Raw genomic sequence first — 12,264 nt, forward strand, 5'->3', positions numbered from 1 at the left:
CTACTAAAACTACACACATGCAAAAAGAAATTAGCCAGGTGTGGTGTTGTGCGCCTATAATCCCAGCTACTTGGGAGGCTGAAGCAGGAGAATCGTTTGAACCCGGGAGGCGGAGGCTTCAGTGAGCCGAGATCGCGTCATTGCAATCCAGCCTGGGGGACAGAGCAAGACTCCATCTCAAAAAAAAAAAAAAAAAAAAAAATTATCCGAGAGTGTCAGTGCATGCCTGTAGTCCCAGCTACTCAGGAGGCTGAGGCAGAGGTTGCAGTGAACTGAGATCCCGCCACTGCACTTTAGCCTAGGTGACAGAGCCACATACTGTCTCAAAAAAATAAGTAAGCACACACACACACACACAATTAGCCGGGCGTGGCCAGGCGCGGTGGCTCACGCCTGTAATCACGGCACTTTGGGAGGCCGAGGTGGGTGGATCAGCTGAGGTCAGGAGTTCATGACCAGCCTGGCCAACATGATGAAAACTCATCTCTGCTAAAAATGTAAAAAAAATTAGCTGGGCGTGGTGGCAGGCGCCTGTAGTCCCAGCTACCAGGGAGGCTGAGGCAGGAAAATGGCATGAACCAGGGAGGTGGAACTTGCAGTGAGCTGAAATCACGCCACTGCACTCCAGCCTAGGCAATAGAGCGAGACTCCGTCTCAAAAAAAAAAAAAAAAAAAAATCTAGCCAGACGTCATGGTGGACGCCTGTAGTCCCAGCTGCTCGGGAGGCTGAGGCAGGAGAATTGCTTGAACCCAGGAGACGGAGGTTGCAGTGAGCCAACACAGTGCCACTGCACTCCAGCCTCGGCGACAGAGTGAGACTGTCTCAAAAACAAAAAAGAAAAAAAAAAATTAACCGGGCGTGGTGGTGTGCGCCTGTGATCCCAGCTACTCAGGAGGCTGAGGCAGGAGAATCGCTTGAACCCGGGAGGCAAAGGTTGCAGTGAGCCAAGATCGCGCCACTGCACTCCAGCCTGACGACAGAGCGAGACTCCATCTCAAAAAAAAAAAAAAGTAAGCAAATAACTAAAGTCAGCATATTTTAAAAAGTAATAATAATAAAACAAAATAAAATTAGCCAGGCATGGTGCCACATGGTCTTAGCTACTCAGGAGGCTGAGGCAGAAGGATTGCTTGAGCCCAGGAGGTTGAGATTGCAGTGAGTTACGATCTTGCCTTTACACAGTGAAAGACTCTGCAACACTATAAGGCCGGGCGCGGTGGCTCACGCTTGTAATCCCAGCACTTTGGGAGGCCGAGGCGGGCGGATCACGAGGTCAGGAGATAGAGACCACGGTGATACCCCGTCTCTAATAAAAATACCAAAAATTAGCCGGGCGTGGTGGCGGGCTCCTGTAGTCCCAGCTACTCGGAGAGGCTGAGGCAGGAGAATGGCGTGAACCCGGGAGGCGGAGCTTGCAGTGAGCCGAGATTGCGCTCACTGCAATTGGGTGACAGAGCTAGACTCCGTCTCAAAAAAAAAAAAAAAGACTGCGACACTGAAAGTGATCAATCAGCAGGGTGCAGTGGTGCACCACCACTGGGGAGGCCAAGGTGGGAGGATCACTAGAGGCCAGGAGCTCAACGCCAGACTGGGCAACAACAAAGTGAGACCCCTGTCTCGGACGGACGGACGGACGGCAGGAAGGAAGGAAGAAAGGAAGTCAATCAAGGCTGGGCACAGTGGCTCACACCTGTAATCCCAGCACTTTGGGCGGCCGAGGCAGGTGGATCACCTGAGGTACGAAGATCGAGACCAGCCTGGCCAACGTGGTGAAACCCTGTCTCTACTAAAAATACAAAAATTAGCCGGGCGTGGTGGCACTGGGCCTGTAATCCCAGCTACTCGGGAGGCTGAGTCTCAAGCCTGGGCAACAGAGCCAGGCTCTGTGGGGAGGCGGCGGGGATGGGGGAAGAAAGAAAGAAAGAAAAAAAAGGAAAAGTAAACAAGAACATGCATGAATCTTGCAAACATTAGGCTGCATAACAAAGGCATACAGACACCAAAGAGAACATATTTCATGGTCCATTTATATGAAATTCTAGAACAAGCAAAACTAATCTCTGGTGTTAGAATTCAGGATAATGATTACCCTGAGGGTAATTAGGGTAATCAGGGTCAGGAAATGGGGCTAAGAACTTTCTGTTTCTCCACCTACGTGCTGGTTACAGGGATTTCTGCATTTAAGAGTTTGGGAGGGGCCAGGCGCGGTGGCTTGAATCCTGTAATCCCAGCATTTTAGGAGGCCAAGGAGGGTAGATCACTTGAGCGCAGAAGTTTGTGACCAGCCTGGGCATAATAGTGAGACCCCTCCCATCCCCATCTCTATTAAAAAAAAAAAAAAAAAGGCCGGGCGCGGTGGCTCAAGCCTGTAATCCCAGTACTTTGGGAGGCGGAGCTGGGTGGATCCAGTAGATCGAAACCATCTTGGTTAACAGGGTGAAACCCGTCTCTACTAAAAAAAATACAAAAAATTAGCCGGGCATGGTGGTGGGCGCCTGTGGTCCCAGCTACTCGGGAGGCTGAGGCAGGAGAATGGCGTGAACCCAGGAGGTGGAGCTTGCAGTGAGCCGAGATGGCACCACTGAACTCCAGCCTGGGCGACAAAGCGAGACTCCATCTCAAAAAACAAAAAAAAGTACCCACCTTGATCCTGAAAGAAAACAAAACAATGGCAAACCAGCAATAGAACAATCTTGAGCATAGAAAACCAGACTCCCTGAAGTCAGCGTGAATGAAGCTAAGATCAACCACATTAAACATTTCATATGGCCGGGCACAGTGGCTCACGCCTGTAATCCCAACACTTTGGGAGGCCAAGGCGGGCAGATCACCTGAGGTCAGGAGTTCAAGACCAGCCTCGCCAACATGGTAAAACCCCGTCTCTACTAAAAGTACAAAAATTAGCCAGGCATGGTGGTGTGCGCCTGTGATCCCAGCTACCCAGGAGGCTGAGGCAGGAGAATTGCTTGAACCCAGGAGGCAGAGTTTGCAGTGAGCCGAAATCGTGCCACTGCACTCCAGCCTGGGCAACAGAGCAAGACTTCCTCTCACAAAAAAAAAAAAAAAAAAAAAAAAAAAAAAAAATCTTGTAGAATAAGCTCTCAGTCAAGTAAATAAAAGTTTGTTTAAGTTGTAGTCACTTTTGGCCGGGAGCGGTGGCTCACGCTTGTAATCCCAGCACTTTGGGAGGCCGAGGAGGGCAGATCACAAGGTCAGGAGATCGAGACCATGGTGAAACCCCGTCTCTACTAAAAATACAAAAAAAAATTAGCCGAGCGTGGTGGCGGGCGCCTGTAGTCCCAGCTACTGGGAGAGGCTGAGGCAGGAGAATGGTGTGAACCTGGGAGGCGGAGCTTGCAGTGAGCCAAGATTGCGCCACTGAACTCCAGCCTGGGCGACAGAGCGAGACTCCGTCTCAAAAAAAAAAAAAAAAAAAAAAAGTTGTAGTCACTTTTTGTCTCACCGAGCACGGTGGCTCACGCCTGTAATCCCAGCACTTTGGAGGCCAAGGCAGGTGGATCACCTGAGGTCCGGAGTTTGAGACGAGCCTGACCAACATGGAGAAACCCCATCTCTACTAAAAATACAAAAATTAGCTGGGTGTGGTGGCACATGCCTGTAATCCCAGCTACTGGAGAGGCTGAGGCAGGAGAATTGCTTGAACCCAGGAGGCGGAGGTTGCGGTGAGCCGAGATCGCGCCACTGCACTGCAGCTGGGCAACAAGAGTGAAACTGTCTCAAAAAAAAAAAAAAAAAAGTTGTACTCACTTTTTTCCCACATTTGTATGGAATGAAAACTTGCCAATTTATTCTGGCCCTAGGTCTACTGCCAGTATAGCATTCTTTTTTTTTTTTTTTTTTTGAGACAGAGTCTCGCTCTGTCACCCAGGCTGGAGTGCAGTGGCGAGATCTCGGCTCACTGCAAGCTCCGCCTCCCGGGTTCACACCATTCTCCTACCTCAGCTTCTCCAGCAGCTGGGACTACAGACGCATGCCGCCACACCTGGCTAATTTTTTGTATTTTTAGTAGAGACAGGTTTCACCGTGTTAGCCAGGATGGTCTCAATCTCCTGACCTCGTGATCTGCCCGCCTCGGCCTCCCAAAGTGCTGGGATTGCAGGTGTGAGCCACCACGCCTGGCTTAGTATAGCATTCTTACGTGTTACATATAGTGGACTTGTCATACTTAAAATGTGAACAGAATTTATTGGCAGTGTGGCAAATATTATAAAACTTAGTGTTTAATGTACTTGGAAAGAGTTTACTTGTAGTAATAACTATAGAGTTTAATGATAAGTAAACTCCCCTTAACAAAAATCTCAACCTTATTAGTATCCCATTAACGACAAGCAAATACATTAAAAAAAAAAAAAAAGGCCGGGCGTGGTGGCTCACGCCTGTAATCCCAGCACTTTGGGAGGCCGAGGCAGGCGGATCACAAGGTCAGGAGATTGAGACCATCCTGGCTAACACAGTGAAACCCCATCTCTAGTAAAAATACAACAACAACAACAAAAAATTAGCCGGGCGTGGTAGCAGATGCCTGTAGTCCCAGCTACGTGGGAGGTTGAGGCAGGAGAATCGCTTGAACCTGGGAGTTGGAGGTTGCAGTGAGCTGAGATCACGCCACTACACTCCAGACTGAGTGACACAACGAGACTCTGTCTTTAAAAAAAAAAAAAAAGTCAGGGTGTGGTGGCTCACACCTGTAATCCCAGCACTTTGGGAGGCCAAGGCAGGTGTGGGTCACCTGAGGTCAGGAGTTCTAGACCAGACTGGCCAACATGATGAAACCCTGTCTCTACTAAAAATACAAAAATTAGCTGCGTGTGGTGGTGTGCGCTTGTAATCCCAGCTACTTGGGAGGCTGAGGCAGGAGAATCACTGGAACCGGGAGGCAGATGTTGCAGGGAGCCGAGATCACGCTCCAGCCTAGGGGACGGAGCCAGACTCTGTCTGTCTCAAAAAAAAAAAAAAAAGAGGGCCCAGTGCGGTGGCTTATGCCTGTAATCCCAGCACGTTGGGAGGCCGAAGCAGGTGGATCACGAGGTCAGGATTTCAAGACCACCCTGACCAAGATGGTGAAACCCGTCTGTAGTAAAAATACAAAAAAATTAGCTGGGCATGGTGGCGGGCTCCTGTCATCCCAGCTACTCAGGAGGCTGAGGCAGAGAATTAGAGAATTGCTTGAACTTGGGAGGCAGAGGTTGCAGTGAGCCGAGATCACACCACTGTACTCCAGCCTGGGCGACAAAGCGAGACTGCGTCTCAAAAAAAAAAGGTTTGGGAGCTTCAGGAGTTCAAGGCTGCAATGAGCTCTGATCGCGCCATTGCACTCCAGTCTGAGCAACGAGGGAGATCTTGTTCCTAAAAAAAAAAAAATAAGAATTTGCGGGCTTTAGAGAAGTGTGTAACTTATGCTACAGCTTAAACAATGGTCTCAGTAAATAAAAAAATAAATTTTACAAGTTCAAAAATAATCATAAAAAATACTTTGTGTTTATTTGTGGAATGGAGTTAAATTCTACCATTAGTACGCAGTGGCTAAGGGCGGACTTGAAAGCACTCAGTGGCTAAGGGCGGACTTGACGATCTGTCAGGAAATTTGATAATCACTCCGGCGGACACGTTTCCCACTCTCCACCAGGGGGCAGTGCGGCGCACTCCCCGCTGCTTGAGACAAACGGGCATGCATATTCATTCAACAAACCTGAACCCATGAAAACCTACTTTGTGCCGGGCCTCCTTCTAGTTTCCTGATCTGTGAAATGGGAATTAGAATGCCGACATGGAGCTCACTTTCTCCAGAAGACAGACAACAAACAGCTAAACAAAGGAATAGGTAGAGGCCAGGCGCGGTGGTTCAGGTCTGTAGTTCCAGCATTTCGGGAAGCTAAGGCCAGAGGATCGCTTGAGGCCAGGAATTCAAGACCAGCCTGGGTAACATGAGACCCCCCCATCTCTACAAAAAAATTTAAAAGTAGCCAGGCGTGGTGGTGTGCACCTGTGGTCCCAGGTACTTGGGAGGCTGAGGAAGGAGGATCATTTGAGCCCAGGAGTTAGGCACCTGGGCAACACAGTAAGACCCTCTCTCTAAAAAAATAAAATAAAATAAAATAAAAAATTTAGGCCGGGCGCGGTGGCTCACGCTTGTAATCCCAGCACTTTGGGAGGCCGAGGCGGGTGGATCACGAAGTCAGGAGATCGAGACCACGGTGAAACCCCGTCTCTACTAAAAATACAAAAAATTAGCCGGGCATGGTGGCGGGCGCCTGTAGTCCCAGCTACTCGGAGAGGCTGAGGCAGGAGAATGGCCTGAACCCAGGAGGCGGAGCTTGCAGTGAGCCGAGATTGCGCCATTGCATTCCAGCCTGGGTGACAGAGCGAGACTCCGTCTCAAAAAAAAAAAAAAAAAAAAAAATTTAAAAAGGCCCAGAGTGGTAGACCACACCTGTAATCCTAGCACTCTGGAAGGCTGATCACTTACGGCCAGGAGTTTGAGACCAGCCTGAGTGACATGGTGAGACACTGTCTCTACTAAAAATACAAAAATTAGCTGGGCATGGTGGTGCAGGCCTGTAATCCCAGCTACTCAGGAGACTGAGACACGAGAATCACTTGAACCCGAGAGGCAGAGGTCGCAGTGAGCTGAGATTGTGCCACTGCACTCCAGCCTGGGTGACAGAGCAAGACTCTGTCTCAAAAATAAATAGAATAAAATATAAAAGAAATTAAAAAGAAAAAAATTAGCAGGGCACTGTGGCACACACCTGTGGTCCCAGCTACTCAGGAGGCCGAGGTGGGAGGATCACTTGAGCCCAGGAGGTTGAGACTACAGTGAGCTGTGATCACACCACTGCTCCAGCTTGGGCAACAGAGCAAGACACTGTCTTAAAAAAAATAAGGCCATGTATAGTGGCTCATGCCTATAATCCCAGCACTTTGTGGGGCGGAGGCAGGAGGATCACCTGAGCCCAGGAGTTAATAGACCAGCCTGGGCACCATAGGGAGACCTCATCTCTACAGAATAATATAAAATTAGCTGGCCATGGTGGCACAAGAAGGTAGTCCCAGCTATTCAGGAGGGAGGCTGAGGTGGGAGGATTGCTTAGGCCTGGAAGGTTGAGGCTGCAGTGAGCCATGTTCACACCACTGCACTCCAACCTGGGTGACAGAGTGACAGAGTGAGACCCTGTCTAAAAAAAAAAAAAGCCGAACACAGTGGCTCACACCTGTAATCCCAGCACTTTGGGAGGCCAAGGCGGGTGGATCACGAGGTCAGGAGATCAAGACCATCCTGGCTAACTCGGTGAAACCCCGTCTCCACTAAAAATACTAAAAATTAGCCAGGCCTGGCGGCGTGCGCCTGTAGTCCCAGCTACTCGAGACGCTGAGGCAGGAGAACGACGTGAACCCGAGAGGTGGAGCTTGCAGTGAGCAGAGATCGTGCTACTGCACTCCACCCTGGGCGACAGAGCAACAAGACTCCATCTCAAAAAAAAAAAAAGGGCCAGGCACGGTGGCTCATGCCTGTAACCCCAGCACTTTGGGAGGCCGAGGTGGGTGGATCATGAGGTCAGGAGTTTGAGACCGACCTGACCAACATGGTGAAACCCCGTCCAACATGGTGAAACCCCGTCTCTACTACAAATACAAAAATTAGCCAGGCATGGTGGCGCGTGCCTGTAATCCCAGCTACTCAGGAGGCTGAGGCAGGAGAATCGCTTGAACCCAGGAGGCAGAGGTTGCAGTGAGCTGAGATCGTGCCACTGCACTCCAGCCTGGGCGACAGAGCAAGACTCCATCTCAAACAAACAAATATATATATATCTTGAATCCTACCACAGCTCTCGTCTCCGCTTCCTGGATCTATGGATGGACATAAGGATGTAACCAGGTCATGTATGTAAAGCTCTGAATTGGCACGGAGCCTAGCACACAGTAGGTGAACTGAGAGAGCTGCCATGATGATGATGATGACAATTGGTCTCTCAGAACCTTCATCCTTCCAGCTGCCCCCTAAACTCCTCTCTGTCCCTCACATCCACATCCAGTACCTCAGCCAGTCCCATCTGCTCTCTCTCTCTTCTTTCTTCTCTCTCTCTCTTTCTTTCTTGACAGAGTCTCGCTCTGTCGCCCAGGCTGGAGTGCAATGATGTGATCTCAGCTCACTGCAACCTCCCACTTCCAGGTTCAAGCGGTTCTCTTGCCTCAGTCTCTCGAGTAGCTGGGATTACAGGCATGCACCACCACGCCCAGCTAATTTTTGTCTTTTTGGTAGAGACGGGGTTTCGCCATGTTGGCCAGGCTGGCCTCGAACTCCTGTCCTCAAATGATCCTTCTGCATAGGCCTCCCAAAGCGCTGCAATTACAGATGTGAGCCACTGCGCCCGGCTGCAAATAGCACTTTTTCAAAGACACCATCCCTCAACACTCCTGACAGCCCTTCCCTGCTTCCTTTTTCTACTTGAAGTTTTGCTTTGTATTATTACTATGTTCTTGATTGTCTATCTGCCACAGACCAGAGTGTCAGTCCCATGAAGGCAGGCAGGATTTGCATCCCTTTTGCTCACAGCTGTATCCCCATGCCTACAACTGCACCAGTGCCTGGCACAGGGGAGACTCACAGTTGTAATTGCTGAATGAGTGGATATAAGAATAAATGGGGCCAGGCGTGGTGGCTCACGCCTGTAATCCCAGCACTTTGGGAGGCCGAGGAGGCTGGATCACGAGGTCAAGAGATCGACACCATCCTGGTCAACATGGTGAAACCGTGTCTCTACTAAAAATACAAAAATTAGCCGGGTATGGTGGCGGCTGTAGTTCCAGCTATTCAGGAGGCTGAGGCAGAAGAATCGCTTGAACCCGGGAGGCGGAGGTTGCAGTGAGCCGAGATCGCGCCACTGCACTCCAGCCTCGGCGACAGAGCGAGACTCCGCCTCAAAAAAATATATATATATAGTCCATCTCCCCTGGTGGTTGTGAGGATGAATTGGGTTTGTATTTGCAGGCTTCCTGAGCTGGCGACATCGTCTGGTGCAAAGGTGGGCTTTTTGAGCGGCGCCTGTGCTTCCGCCTTCTGCCGCTCGGGGGCAGCAGGCGCCCGGCGGATTCGCCCGCGCGGCCGGGCCGGGAAAGGAGCGGGGGCAAGTCCGCAGGAGGAAGCTGATGAAATCCTGGCCAACTTGCAGTGAGCTCATCCCGCCCGGGCGCCTCCGGAAGCCACGGGGCCGCCCGGCCTCCGCCTGGCCCGAGCGATAAAGCTCTCGTGCCGAACCAGGGCGGGAAGTCCTTCCTGAAGTCTGCCCTGCGTGAGGCCTGCTGCCAGAAGCCTGGGCCGGAGGGGAGGGGCGAGGACGAAGTAGCGAACGGTCCCCTGGCTGTCTTAGAAGGATGAAAAGTGAATTCTGAGCCTGGCTGTGGGAGTAAGAGAGAGGGCATCGGGGAAGGGAGAGGGGGGGCGGGAGAGACAGAGACAAGAGGTGGGAGAGACGACAGGAAGAAGAGACAAAGGTGGGGAGACTGAGGCAGAGGAGGGAGAGAGAGACAGAATCCAGGAGGGACAGCTGAGAGTCAGATGGAGCGACAGAGACAGAGATGGGGGAGACAGAGACAGGGAGAGACAGATGATGGAGACAGGGACAGGGAGCGACAGATGATGGAGACAGAGACAGGGAGAGACAGATGATGGAGACAGGGACAGGGAGAGACAGATGATGGAGACAGGGACAGGGAGAGACAGATGATGGAGACAGAGACAGGGAGAGACAGATGATGGAGACAGGGAGCGACAGAGATGATAGAGACAAAGATGGCAGAGACAGAGGTAGCGGAGAGGGAGACAGGGAGAGACAGAGATAGGGAGACAAAGATGGCAGAGACAGATGGGACAGAGATGGCAGAGACAGGGGACAGAGGCGGCAGAGCCAAAGACAGGGAGAGACAGAGATGGCAGAGACAGTGATGGTGAGATAGTGGAGACAGGGAGAGACAGAGATGGGGACAGACAGTGGTGGCAGAGACAGACGGGAAGAGACAGAAGTGGCAGAGACAGACTGGGAGAGACAGAGGTGGCGTAGACAGAGACGGGGAGAGACAGCAGTGGTGGAGACAGATGGGAGAGACAGATGGAAGAAATAGAGAGGCGATATGGGAGACAGAGACAAAGGCAGAGAGAGATCGACAGGGAGACAGAGACAGGAGAGATAAACATGGGAAAGAGAGAGACAGAGAGACCCAGCGAGTGGCAGAGATAGGGGAGTCAGGAGCGACGCAGGGGTGAGGGAGATGGAGTCAAAGTAGGGGGTCAGAGGTGCCGAGCTGGAGGTGGGGGAGACAGGGCGAGGGGGCCGGGGAGGGGAGCTCGGGGCGGGCCTGCGAGATCGGGACGGGGAGGGGCGGGGCGGGCCCCTCTCCGCCCCTCCCCGCCCTCCCAGCCCCCAGCCCGGCGCCCAGCCGCGGCGGCGCGGGCCGAGTCTCCAAGTTACCAAGTTACCGCAGGATTCGGGAGCTTCTCACTGGCGCGGCCGCGGCCAATCAGTGAGCAGCGCCGCTGTTCTCGGGCAGGAGGCCTGGAGACACGCGCACCTTCCCCCGACACCCAGCGAAGCGCGCTGACATACAATCACAGCGGCGCGCACACACACACACCGTCCCAGGGACAAGCAGCGTCGCCCCCCGCACATACACAATCACAATGACATACACAGCGACAGACATACCGGTCCCAGGAACACGCAGACACACAGCATCACAAAGACACACAAAATATCAGTGACAGCCGGGTCCGGTGGCTCAGGCCTGGCACGGTGGCTCACGCCTGTAATCCTAGCATTTTGGGAGGTCGAGGCGGGTGGATCACTTGAGGTCGGGAGTTCGGGACCAGCCTAACCAACGTGGTGAAGCCCCGTCTCTATTAAAGATACAAAATTAGCTAGGTGTGGTGGCATGCACCTGTAGTCCCAGCTACTTGGGAGGCTGAGGCAGGAGAATTGCTTGAACCCGGGAGGTGGAGGTTGCAATGAGCCAAGATCGCTGCCACTGCACTCCAGCCTGGGCAACAAGAGCAAAACTCCGTCTCAAAAAACAAAACAAAACAAAAAAACAACAGCTCAGTGACACAGACAGTCCCAGGACACATAGCATTCCCCAGACCCACAACCACAGGCACACACAGTGCTGCCCAGGCACATGCAGTCTCCATGAGGTATGCACAGTCCCTTGAACACACAACATCACCCTGACACACACAGTATCAGTGACATACAATCAATACAGTGACACTCATAATCCCACAACCAATTGGTCCCAACACACTCACTAGATCACAGTGATACAATCGCAACAGTGACACATTCAAGCACAGTGAGACACAATATTGCACACACACACAACCTATTAGACACACAGTTCCATGGACACACACCATCACCCTGACAAACACAACCACAATGACACACAACCACAGTAACACACAGCATTGCACATGCACATACTGTCGGTGATACACAGTCCCACAGACATGCATTTCAGACACAGTCATGATGTCACACACACACACACAATCCCACCGTGCACCGCATTGTCCAGGCACACACAATAACAGTAGTGTGTACGCACATCTTCCCCCGACACCCAGCACAGCACATGGGCATACACTATCACAATGATACGTACACAGTCCCAACACCCACAACACAACACAAGTACCACTGACACACTCAGTGGCACACACAATCCCATATACACACAGCATTGTATACACGTACACACCATCACCATGACATACACACACCACCCCAGTGACACACAGCATTACACAAACACATCCAACCATGACAACAGAACAGTACAGTGACATAGCACCTTCACAAATCTTCCCCCTAACACAACATCAGTCTGACACATATACAATCCCAGCGTCACACAGACACAATCACATGGGCACACACACCTCACTGCCAGACCAGCATGCTGCACAGAACCACACACATCACACCATCATGATCACACACAGCACACCAGAACATCACACAATTGTACACTGACACACAATCACATTGTCACAGCAGCCCATGACATGTAGCATTGTGACAAATGTAGCATGCTGACACACACCATCACACTGACACACAATCCATCAAGTGACACACAATAGCACACACTGACACAACCACCACCGTAATGTGTGAACCCCCTGACACAACAGCACACTGACACAGATCCACAGAGAACTCCAGCACACACACACACACAGTCACACA

Source organism: Symphalangus syndactylus, chromosome 13, assembly GCF_028878055.3.
Source record: "Symphalangus syndactylus isolate Jambi chromosome 13, NHGRI_mSymSyn1-v2.1_pri, whole genome shotgun sequence".
Classification (NCBI taxonomy): Eukaryota; Metazoa; Chordata; class Mammalia; order Primates; family Hylobatidae; genus Symphalangus; species Symphalangus syndactylus.